We start from the raw sequence: 13,228 nt of genomic DNA on the forward strand, positions 1-13,228 counted from the left end.
TTTTATTTTCTTACACTTTACTTCACTTTAGACCTTTTATCTTAAAGTGTAATTCATCATTTAAATCTCGTGCCGAATAAAATCAATAAAGTTCACTTACCTTTATTTTGTTTAAAAAAAATTATTGTATTGATGTGATTAAAATTTTTAAATAAAGATGTTTTGGGCTATGTATTATTAAATTTTAATTTGATAATGTTAGAGAAATTTTTAAAATTAAGAAATGTTAAATTTGAATTTGGTGAGCTTAGCAAAGAGAATCTTGACATAGATGTAAAATTTGGAAATAAAGATTAAAGGAGAATCGATCCGGTGAAGTCTGCTCCAAAGACATGATGGAAGTGAAATGAAGATTAATTCCAGCTGATAATTAGTGGTCGTCACCATCGGATGACTGATGATATGAAATTCGATCAATCAAAGATCCATTGTGGGTCCACCATGTATCAAATAATTTCTTTGGATCCACTTTTATATTTAATGAAAAGTGAGAATTACTGCAAGGCCCTTAAATTTTTATAAAATTTATTAATCAGTTCCTACTTTAAAATTATATAATATATCTATATATTTTATAAAATCAAATAAACTATTTATTAATTTAATTTAATTTTAATTAAAAAATTAAAAAGTCTGAAAATTTAAAATTATAAATATTAAATTATATATAATTAAAATTACAAGTATTAAGAAATATAAATATTAATTTTGATAAATTATAAACATCTAAAAAAAAACTATATATATATACTCACACACGAAGACTCTGTTTATTTAATAAAACATATTTTAATTTTTATAATTTAAAATAATTTTTCAATAAAAATATTTCCAAGATAAAAGTAAATTAGCTCAACTCTAAATTTCATTTTCAAAATATAAAATTATTTAAAATTTAAATAAACACTATTATTAACATATGTATAAAAATATTTTTAAAATATAAATTATTTTTTGAAAATTAAATGAAGTGGTGAAATTTAGTGGAAAGTCGTAGTAGTCAAAGAAGGAGTTGATGGCCGGCCGGAAAATAAAGAGAGGAGGAGGAGGAAGAAGGGTTGCCAATGGCAAACAGGCTAAGCTTTTGTTGATTGTTTGTAGTTAAAAATTGTCTAATCGACAGATTAAGAGTGAGTTGTCAGCCTTTTAAAGAAAATAAAAATAAAAATAAAAAGAAGCTTAATCATGAAAGCTAAGAAAGTTGATAGATTTGATTTATTTAGTAATTAAACAAAGTATCTGTCTTTTTCGTGGCAAAAGTATCTTTGTTTTTAATCAACAAATCTCCATCCAATGAAGACAGGTGTTTTCCATGGGCTGCGTTTTTCCTTTTAATTTCTCTTATTTTTCAATTTTCCTGAATCAATCAACTCATCCATTTTATTTCAATTCAATTCAATTGATTCATTTATTTGTTTCATCTTTTTTATTATTATTTTAAGGTTGAATATTTTTTTGTAATATTTGTGTTGTGATAATTAATATTTACATTTTTATAATTTAAAATAGAAAACTTATAAATTTTAATTTTATTTTAGAAATAATAACAATTAATAAATTATTTATTTCGTCTCTACGTATTTACAATTTTATTATTATAATTAATGCTTTAATCTCATATTAATAAATTTTACTTTTTTACTATAGTTAAATTAAAAATATTGATAAAAAATAGACCATGAAATTAAATCTTGTATCTATTTTTCAAAAAGTATTAATTGAGTTATGCAGTAGCAGAGGTGAGGCAAGTCCATGGGCCTGGAGGAGAACATCTCAATGCTCATTCTATCAGTCCACATTTATTTGGGCTCCATAAAACTCTATTATTATTATTGCACCAAAACCTCCTTGCTTTGTTTGGAAAACCTTTTTTCGGGGGGAGGAAAATAATTGTTTGGATAAATAAAGGGTAGAAAGGAAATTAGCTTTTATTTTTTTAAAAGAAAATAATTCATAAATCTCAACTCTTTTATTTTTTTTCTCCAATTTGAAGAGAAAATAAGTAGAGAAAAATAAAAGTTATTTTTATTTTCCTCTATTTTCCAACAATGTAAAATAAATCTTCTTTTCTTTTTCACCCTCTCATTTTACTCATATCCAAATAAGGGATTAATTTATAGGCATAATTCAAAATTTTAAGAAAAAAAAATAGTTATTTTTTTAAAGATCAAGTAGATTTTCTTATTAAATTTTACATAGAAATAAGTAATTATATAGTATCATATTGATAACATGTCAACGTATGGTATGATATAATAATCTAATATAGTATATATATAAAACATGTTTATTGGTTATACAATTTTTAAAACTTAATATATAAATATGTAAATTGATTGATTGGTTTCATATATAGCGGATGTATTATATAGTTTCTCGGACGGCATGCACATACAATGAAGTATTGCGCAGCGACGGATTTAGCGACGGAAATTACTTCCGTCGGAAAAAGAAAAATTAGCGACGGATTAGCGACAAATATTTTATGTTCATATTTCTGACGGATTAGCGACGAATTTTAAAAAAATTAGCGACGGAATTTATTCCGTCGCTAATCCATCAGAAAATGAGAAGAATATATTAAAAAGCCTAATCCATCTCTTTCGGACTCTTTAATTTCTGCCGCACTCTCTCCTCTCCTCTCCCCTCCCATGCGCCACACCCTTGTCCTTACCGCTGCCATCGCCTGTCGCCGCTTTGCCGTCGCCCGTTGCCGCTGCCGTCGCCCGTTGCCGTCGCCCGTTGCTGTCTTGGTAATTTTCTATGCAATTTAACTGCAAGATTACTTTCCTCTTCTCCCTCAAAACGCAGATAAGCCTACCGTTTCTTGAATCCCTTCCTCCACCAAGACCCATCGAAAACCACCTCCTCCCTCGACCTCTGCCCCTTCAATCACCAGAGCCACAACCCCACAGAATATCGCCTCTCCCTTAACCGCTTTCTTCAAGTTCAACATCCAGGTCTCCCATCTTCTTCTTCACCACACCCTGCTCCTTCTCCCATCGTTTTCATCTCCATCGATTTCTCATAGACTCGTCTCCTCTCTCCGTTGGCTTATCCTCCGAAACCCACTCCATTGTCCTCCCCTTCATTGTTGTTACAGCTCCTCCGCTTCTCCATCAATATTCCACCATTTCCTCATCATCTCCCCAAAAATTAGAAAACCCACCTGCATTCACCGATTCTGGTTGTTCCGTGAAAGCACAGACGAAGCACCCAGCGGCGTAGCAGAACCGGCAAAGCAATCGGAGGCCATGTATTAGAACCAGCAAAGCACAGACAACCTTTCACCAAGTCTTTCCAGTGCCACTCCGCACCCAACCGCGTCATCGCCCTCACTGACCCTTTGCTCCCTCTGCTCAGCCTCAAAACTTTGCTTCGGCGTGGGTATAGTTCTGAATCTTTGTTGTTGTTACATCTTTCACAATAAGGGTTGTTAAAATTGCTCTGGTTTGATATTTACATTGTGGTTGAATTAAAGCTTCATATTTGTAAATGATAATGCTGTTTACCATTTTGGTATATATGTGACATGCTAAAATATCTTGGAATGGCCAGATCCATGCTACTTTTTATGCACATTTTCTCTTACATTCTGAGGCTTGATAATGTTACTGGTCACTGGGCGTGTGTCCTTGAATGCTGTGAGAGCCTTGAAATGGTTGAGCTCATTGCTCTCCTCAACCTACAGATGGGACTGCGCACAGCAGCTTTGGCAAGTATATGCAGCTTTGGCAAGCAAAACAGCCCAGGGTCAATTTCTGTCCTATTTACTTATTTATTTTAGAGGATGTAGCTGGAATTCGCTATATGTTAAAAAGAATGGAAATATTTTTTTTTTTGAAAGCTTTGGCAAGTATATGTATAAGTTTTGTTAGCACGAATTTTGTTTATTGATATTGTAAATCCCAAATCGACGAAGATAATATACATTGCAATTTCAATTTAACCATTCATGACAGTATGTTCAGAGGCTATGCAGTTCCTTTTGACTTGGTATGATATGCATGTTCTTAAACTTTTCTGCATTGTATGTTCTAATTTTATTAAAGAGAGGCAAATATATGTTTGAAGTTATTTTATAAATCAAGGCATTAGTTTTATGTATGATTTATGGCATATCTTGTAATAGGGCGTCTCAGACTTGCAAGCCAAGCTGTCTGTGTTGTTCAATTCAGTTGTTATTGGACTTGGTTTTTTGGATTTTGATTGTTGCCTATTCAACTTGGTAATATATTATTGAAGTTCCTAACCTTCCCTATCTTATGTTTTGTTGTTAGACTGGAGACTCAAGATTTGAGACTCATGACCGAGTGAGGTACACAAGAGACCAGCTGGTGCAACTCAGAGAGGTAATAATTTTTATTGTATGCCTGGGATGTTATTAAGCAATACAGTAGAATCTTTCTAGGTAGATTTTATTTTCCCTGTATCTCATATGAGTTGATTCCTATGACTCTAATCACTGGGATGCAGCATCAAAACAATGGTAAATTAATTGCAAGTTTTGGCATTCAAATGGTTTCTCTCCTGATTTCATATTTTTCCCTGCAAAATTTATTGGCATTAAGATCAATACTGGACATCAAATCCAAAAATTCAGTTGTTATTTCCTTTCCTCTATTAAATTCTTGTTATATTTCAGTGCAATTAGGATTTTGTGCTCCAAAATGGTTTAGGAGCTCTAATATGAACCTATGATTGAAGCTCTCTATATGCAAATTTATTAATGCTTTGAGTGCCTTTGATTTTTTCTTTTTTTTACAACCTTTCTGTAGCTTTGTAACAATGGTTTCTCTCTCTGGTTTCACCTTTTTGCCTTGCAAAATTTCTACTACGCTCAACACTGGAGATTGCATTCAAAAGTTCTATTGGTTTTTCTTTTTCCTTATTTTTGCAGTATTTCATACTGCTATTACAATTTTGTGCCCCAAAATGGTGTAGCAGCTCTAATATGAATCCAGGAGTGAATCTCTTTCCCAGTCTGCAAATTTATCAATGCTTTTTCTTTGATTTTTTTAATTTTTATTTTACTGTCATTTTGCTTGCAAGATAATTTATAGGTGACTAGTAGTTGTGAGAGTTAATTATCCAGGAAGTCAAGAACCTGGAGTTTGTGTAGATTTTTATTGAATGCTGAATTTTAGTACATAAGATGAATTTTAGTATAAATATTTATAAGATAATTTAGATAAAAATTAAAAATTAATTAGATTAAATTTTCCTCATAAACTTTAGAGTAAAATTGAATATTAAGCTTTTTAATTTTTAAAAACATAATTTCTTTTAAAAAATTTGTGATGCTGGTGTGCTGAATTTTTTTTTTTCTTGATGTTTAGGTTAAATTAAAATTTATAAGATAATTTAGATAAAAATTAAAAATTAATTAGATTAAACTTTCCTCATAAACTTAAGAGTAAAATTGAATATTAAGCTTTTTAATTTGTAAAAACATAATTTCTTTTACAAAATTTTGTGATGCTCCTGTGCTCAATTTCTTTTTTTTTTTTCTTGATGTTTAGGTTAAATTAAAATTTATAAGATAATTTAGATAAAAATTAAAAATTAATTAGATTTAATATTTGATTATTATTTTTTCTATTGTTTGTTTTTATTGTTAATTGAAACTAATGGACAATTATTTTTTCAGATGAGCCGGTACAGATGCAAGAGGAAACACTGGAGCACACTCCAACGGATGATTCAACAAATTCATAGATTAGTTTTTAGTTTTATGAACATTGTTAAGTATTATTGATTTATTTTAAATTTTATGACGATTGTTATGTATTATGAATTTATTTTAAATTTTATGAATATTGTTAAATATTATGGATTTATTTTATATATTTTGAATATTGTTCAGTATTATGAACATTACTTATAATTATTATGAATGATATTTAATTTATATTCAATATGATTCTTAATTATAAATTATTTGATTATACAGGGAATATGTAAATAAAAACAGGGAATTATTTTTTTTGATCGAATTTTAGCAGATTAGTGACGGATTTGTGAGAAAATTTTTTTAAAATACGTTAATATTTCCGACGGAAAATTTCCGTCGCTAATTATTTCCGACGGATTAGCGACGGAATGTTCATCGGATGAATTGAAATTTTCGACGGATTTAGCGACAAACGTTTTTTGTCGCTAAATTTTTCCGACTGAATTTTCTGTCGGAAAAGCCGTCGGAAATATTTCCGACGGAGTCTAGATCCGTCGGAAATCCGTCGCTAATATTTCCGACGGACTTGTAATCCGTCGGAAAAAATTAGCGACATGACTTTAAGCGACGGACTTGAGTCCGTCGCAAATCGGTCGCTGAAACTTTCAGCGACGGATTTTTTACTTTCAGCGACGGAAAAATCCGTCACTGATACCCTGTTTTTTTGTAGTCGGATTGACCCATCGCTGGATAGCTGCTGCTGTTTATTCTACATGGAATTTAGTTATACTACTTGAATAGCTTTTACATGTGAAACGAAAGAGAAACCAAAAAATGCACATTCAAATGCTAATCTAAGACAAATCAAATTAATGAGGGAAAATTGTAAAAGGGTTTTCATATTAATATGTAATCCATACAAACAATTAAATAGGTATTCCACCATCTTAACGTGTGGTGGAAATGCAGTCTCCAATGTGTGGCCAGAATTCTCTTTTCAAAATTTTTAAGTACTAAACCGTAATTTTACATTTTAAGAAGAATTATGGATATACTGGCTAAAGTGCTTGTGGGACCCACTTGGCTAGAGTGAACCTGCTGCCCAGCAGATTTCTGGAAGCTTCTGGATTGGTCTGACAACCCCTGACTGTCTTTGGCGCTTCTGGACAATCTGGAACTTTCTGCCACCAATCAAACCTTAGTAGTGAGTTTCGTAGGCCTACCAATGCTTGTCCTGCAGCAGCACTCTCGTGCGCCAGCCTGCACTCCTTGTGCGCGCTAGCTCTGCGCGCTTGCCTCACGCGCTCCGTAGTAGCTCTTGCAAGTCCTGCGTTTCACGTACCCCTGTGCTGCCCGCGCTAAACAAACCTAATTTAGGCACTCCGCAACCTTTCATCTCAGCACTCCTTGCCCTCTACACGCCTCGCAGCTCTTGTGTGCCCCGCAGGCCCAATTGGCGTAGACCCTTCTCGTAGGCCTACCACGCATAGCCAATTGCCTGCGCGCTAGCTAGTTGCCTCCCCTGCAGCTGTTGCCACCAGTGCTCATTTTTTACAGTTTTGCCTCCTTTGTAATATTGGCCAATTTAAAAGCCCCACTGGTGCTTTTTCCAATGATTGTCCTATCCGTATTATTTTTAGACATTTATGCCCCTTGGGTTGTTTCACTATCTGCATAGGCCTACAACCAACCAACTTTGGAGAGAAATTGGGAGTGTCATCTTTGATACATGACAGCACGCTCCCCGTGCAAGCCCTGCTGCCTAGCTGCCAAACGAGGTGCCTCTAGGCCTCTCCGTAGGCCTACTGCGCCCCAGTGCCTGCCTACGTGCTAGCCAGTACCTTCTACTACAGTTGCTACCACCGGTGTCTGATTTCGGCGGAACCGCTTTCGTCGCAGAAATTACCAAGTCTATCACTCATGTTACCATCACCAGTGCCCAATTTTAACAGAACCGCTTTCGTCACAAAAATTACCAAGTCTATCACCCATACTACCACCAGTGTCCGATTTTGATAGAACCATTTCCGTCACAAAAATTGCTAAGTCTATCACTTATACTACCACTACCGATACCCGCTTTCGGCAGAACTGCTTCCGTCGCAAAAATTGCCAAGTCTACTAATCATGCTACCACCAGTCTTCGATTTTGGTATAACTGCTTTCGTCACAAATATTATCAAGTCTATGATCCATGCTACCACCGGTGCCCAATTTTGGTATAACAACATCCATCACAAAAAATACCAAGTCTATCGCCCATGCTACCGCCAGTGCTCAATTTCAGCAGAACCGCTTCCATCGTAGAAAGTCTATCACCCATGCTACCACAACTGGTGCCCGATTTCTGCAGAACCGCTTCAATTGTACAAACTTGGCAATTATTACGATTGGAGCAATACTGCCAAACTCAGACACTAGTGGTAGCACGGGTGGTAGACTTGATAATTGTTACAATGGAAGCAATTATGCTGAAATTGGGCACCGATCATAGCATGCGTATTGGACTTGGCAATTGTTGCAATGGAAGCGGTTACCCCAGAATCGAGTCCCGTTGGTAGCATGTGTGGTATACTTGGCAATTTGTGCGATGGAGGCAGCTTTGTCGAAATCGGGCACTAATGGTAGTGTGGGGGGTAGACTTGGCAAATTTTGTGATGGAAGAAATTCTCCTGAATTCGGGTATCGGTGGTAGCATAAGTGGTAGACTTGGCAATTTTTTTATGATCAAAATAGTTATACCAAAATCGGGCATCAGTCGTAGCATGGGTGGTAGAATTGGCAATTTGTTACGATGGAAGTAGTTCTTTCGAAATTAGGTACCAGTGGTAGCATAGGTGGTAGACTTGGCAATTGTTGCGATGGAAGTAGTTATGCCAAAATCGGACACTGATCGTAGGATGGGTGGTAGACTTGGCAATTGTTGCAATGAAAACAATTATGTTAAAATCAAATCACGATGGTAGCATAAGAGGTAGACTTGGCAATTTATGTGATGGAACTAGTTTTGCCAAAATCAGGCACAGATGGTAGCGTGGATGGTAGACTTGCAGAATTTTGCGATGGAAGCAATTCTCCTTAAAACAGATGTCGGTGGTAGCACAAGTGATAGACTTAGTAATTTTTGCATTGGAAGCAGTTCTACCGAAATCGGGCACCAATGGTAGCATGGGTGGTGGACTTAGCAAATTTTGCGATGGAAGTAGTTATGCTGAAATCAGATAGACTCATTGGTAGACTTTGCAATTTTGCCGATGGATGCAATTCTACCGAAATCGGGCACCGATGGTAGCATGGATGGTAGACTTGTCAATTTTTGTGATGGAAGCAATTATGTCAAAATCGGGTCACGGTGGTAGCATAGGTGGTGGATTTGGCAATGGTTACAAGGGAAAAAGTTATGTCGAAATCGATCACCAGCGGTAGCATGGGTGGTGGACTTGGCAATTTGAGCGATCGAAGCAGTTCTGCTGAAATTAGGCGCAAATGGTAGCAAGAGTGGTAGACTTGGAAAAAGTTACGATGGAAGTAGTAATGCCAAAATCAGGCACCGGTAGTAGCATGCTTGGTAGACTTTGCAATTGTTGCGATGGAAGCAATATTGCTGAACTCGGATACCAGTGGTAGCATGGGTGGTAGACTTGACAACTGTTGCAATGGAATCAATTATGCTGAAATCGGGCACTAGTTGTAGCATGGGTATTAGACTTGGCAATTATTGCGATGGAAGCAGTTATGTCAAAATTAGGTCACAATGGTAACATGTGTGGTATACTTGGCAATTTGTGCGATGGAAGCAGTTTTGCCAAAATCGGGTACCGGTGGTAGCATGGGTGGTAGACTTGGCGATTTTGCGATGGAAGAAATTTTCTCAATCAGTGATAGCATAGGTGGTAGACTTGGCAATTATTTTATGATCGAAGTAGTTATGCCGAAATTAGGCACCGATGGTAGCATGAGTGGTAGAATTGGCAATTGTTGGGATGGAAGCAGTTCTGCCGAAATCGGGCTCTAGTGGTAGCATGGGTGATAGACTTGGAAACTATTGCGACAGAAGCAATTCTACTGAAATAAGGTGCCGATGGTAGCATAGTGGTAGACTTGGCAATTATTGTGATAGAAGCAGTTATGCCGAAATCGGACATTGGTCGTAGAATGGGTGGTAGACTTGGAAAATTGTGCGATGAAACCAGTTCTGTTGAAATCGAGCACCAGTGTTAGCATGGGGGGTAGACTTACAGAATTTTGCAATGAAAGTAGTTCTCTTGATATCGAGTGTCGGTGGTAGCACGGGTGGTAGATTTGGAAATTTTTGCATTGGAAGCAATTCTACCAAAATAAGGCAACGATAGTAGCATGGGTGGTGGACTTAGCAAATTTTGTGATGGAAGTAGTTATGCTGAAATCAGGTGGCATTGGTGGTAGACTTGCCGAAATCAGGCACCGTTGGTAGCATGGATGGTGAACTTGGCAATTGTTGCGATGGAAGAAGTTATGCCAAAATCGGACACTGGTTGTAGGATGGGTGGTAGACTTGGCAATTTTTGTGTTGGCAGGAATGTTGTCGAGATTGGGCACGGGTAGGAGCATAGGTGATAGACTTGTCAATTGTTGCGATAGAAGCAGTTCTACCGAAATCAGGCGTGGCGGTAACATGGGTGGTAGAATTGGCAATTGTTGCGATCGAAGCAATTATGTTGAAATCAGGTCACGGTGGTAGGCATGGGTGGCAGACTTGGCAATTATGAAGAATTAAAGCAGTTCTGCCGAAATTGGGTACCAGTGGTACCATGAGTGGTAGACTTGGCAATTGTTATGATGGAAGCACTTCATCCCAAATCAGGCATGGGTGGCAGCATGCGTGGTAGACTTGGCAATTTGAACAATGGAAGCTGTCCTGCAGAAACCGGGCATCGACTGCAGCATAGGTGGTAGGCTTGGTAATTTTTGTGATGGAAGCAGTTACGCCAAAATCGAGTCACAATTGTAGAATGGATGGTGAACTTGGCAATTGTTGAGATGGAAGCAATTATGCTTAAATCGATCGAGGTGGTAGCAAGAGTGGTAGACTTCACAATTGTTGCGATGGAAGCAGTTATATCGATATCGGGCACCGGTGGTAGCATGGGTGGTGGACTTGGCAATTTTTACGATGGAAGCAACTCAATCAAAATCGGGCGCCCATGGCAGAATGGATGGAAGACTTGACAATTGTTGCAATGGAAGCAGTTCTGCTGAAATCGTGAGCCAGCGATAGCATAGGTGGTTGACTTGGCAATTAATGCAATGTAAGCAGTTCTATCGAAATCGGGCACCGATGGTAGCATGGGTGGTGGGCTTTACAAATTTTGTAATGAAAGCAGTTATGCTGAAATTGGGTACCATGAGTGGTAGACTTCGCAATTGTTGCAGTGGAAGCAGTTATTCCAAAATTGGGCGTCGGTGGTACCATGGGTGGTGGACTTGCAGTTTTTACGATGGAAGCAGTTATGCCCAAATCAGGTATCGGTGGTAGCATGGGTGGTAGACTTAGCAATTATTGCGATGGAAGCAGTTATGCCGAAATTGAGCACTAGTAGACTTGGCAATTTGCGATGGAAGCAATTCTGTTGAAATCAGGCACTGGTGATAGCGTGTGTGGTAGACTTGGTAGTTTTTGCATTGAAACCAATTATGCCAAAATCGAGCATCGATGGTAGTATGAGTGGTGGACTTGGCAATTTTTGTGATAGAAGGAGTTGTGATGAAATCGGGTCACGGTGGTAGCATGGGTGGTGGGCTTGGCAATTGTTGTGATGGAAGAAGTTATGCTAAAATCGATCGCGGTGGTAGCTTGAGTAGTAGAATTCGCAATCGTTACGATGGAAGCAATTATTCCTAAACGGGAGTCGGTGGTAGCATGGGTGGTTAAGTTGGCAATTTTTGTGATGGAAGCAGTTATACCCAAATAGGGTGTCGGTGGTAGCATAGGTCGTAGACTTGGCAATTGTTGCGATGAAAGTAGTTGTACCGAAATGGGGCACTGGTGGTAGATGGAGTGGTAGAATTGGCAATTTGTGTAATGGAAGCAGTTCTGCCGAAATCAGGTACTGGTGGTAGCGTAGGTGGTAGAATTGGCAATTTTTGCATTGGAAGCAGTTTTGCCGAAATTGAGTGCCGATGATAGCATGCATGGTGCACTTAGCAATTTTTACGATGGCAGCAGTTATGCTGAAATCGGGTCATGATGGTAGCATGGGTGGTGGACTTGGCAATTATTGCGATGGAAGCAGTTTTGCCAAAATCGATCACGATGATAGCATTTGCAATTTTTGCGATGAAAGCAATTATGCTGAAATCAGGCGCCAGTAGTAACATGGATGGTGGAATTGGCAATTTTTGCGATGGAAGCAGTTATGCCTAAATTGTGTATCGGTGGTAACATGGGTGGTGGACTTGGCAATTGTTGCGATGGAAGCAGTTATAATGAAATCGAGCACTGGTGGTAGATGAAGTGGTAGACTTGACAATTTCTGTGATGGAAGCAGTTCTGCCGTAATCGGGCACCAGTGTTAGCTTGTGTGCTAGACTTGGCAATTTTTGCGTTGGAAACAATTAGCCAAAATCGGGCGCCGATGCTAGCATGGGTGGTAGAATTGGCAATTTTTGTGATGGAAGCATTTATGCTGAAATTGAGCATCGGTGGTAGACTTGGCAATTATTGCGATGAAAGCAATTATGCCGAAATTGGGCACTGGTGGTAACAGGAGTGGTATGTAATACCCGGCTAAACTTCGGCGTCGGAATTCCAACCTTCCGACGGAATTCCCGTTGGAATCCGGAATCTCGAAGCTGGAATCTCCTTAGAAGGGTAAAATAAGGTTTTCATAAAATAAATTTGAAAATGTTTCTTTTTGAGTTTTGTGTTAAAAAAGAAAGAGAAGAGTTTTGAAGGAAAACTACAGGTTCGACTGTTGAACCTTCAAGTTCAGCTGCCGAAGGTGGTTCCTCTATGCTACCGCAAGACCTTCCTGTTTGACCGCCAAAGGTGGTTTATCCAGCCACCTATAAGAGGCCTTCAGCCTAAAAAGGTGAGAGCTTTCTCTCCATTTTCGGGCAGAGGTAAGTCCTAGCCCTCCCTTGGTTGCTCTTGTAGTTTTTACTTCAAATCTCTTAGAAAATTCATGAGTTTTCCCTCATTTTTGAAGATTTGAGCTTGAATCTAAGTTTTTAAACCTTAGAGACCTCCGGAGACCGTTTTACCTCATCTCCAAGTTGGGGTTGCTGTCACCTTTGTAAATCCAAGAGGTAAGTTTAAATCCTTACTTTTTCTATGTTTTAAATAAGTTTTAAGAAGGGGTTAAGAGTTGTTAATGCATGAAATAGTTAGATCTAAAGTTTTAGGGTTTGAGTTAAGTGGATAATAAATGTTTCCTCTTATGTTATTTTTGTTGTTGCTTGATAGAGATTATGCTAGTTTTTATATCTCTTATGCATGTTGAGTGAGTATGAATGTTTGTGAGTTGTTGGGTGTGAGGATTGGAGTGTTTTGGTGGCTATGTGCATAGGACAGAA

At 37.5% G+C, this 13,228-nt stretch overlaps 1 long non-coding RNA gene across 1 annotated transcript; it reads left to right on the forward strand.

Annotated features, from left to right (window-relative positions):
- Positions 1–2,627: 2,627 nt before the first annotated feature.
- LOC122724095 lies at positions 2,628–5,791 on the forward strand. The gene is made up of 3 exons (XR_006351368.1): positions 2,628–3,387; positions 4,281–4,352; positions 5,651–5,791. It is a non-coding gene; the product is annotated as an uncharacterized LOC122724095 (long non-coding RNA).
- Positions 5,792–13,228: the final 7,437 nt, after the last annotated feature.

This window comes from Manihot esculenta, chromosome 7, assembly GCF_001659605.2.
Source record: "Manihot esculenta cultivar AM560-2 chromosome 7, M.esculenta_v8, whole genome shotgun sequence".
NCBI lineage: Eukaryota > Viridiplantae > Streptophyta > Magnoliopsida > Malpighiales > Euphorbiaceae > Manihot > Manihot esculenta.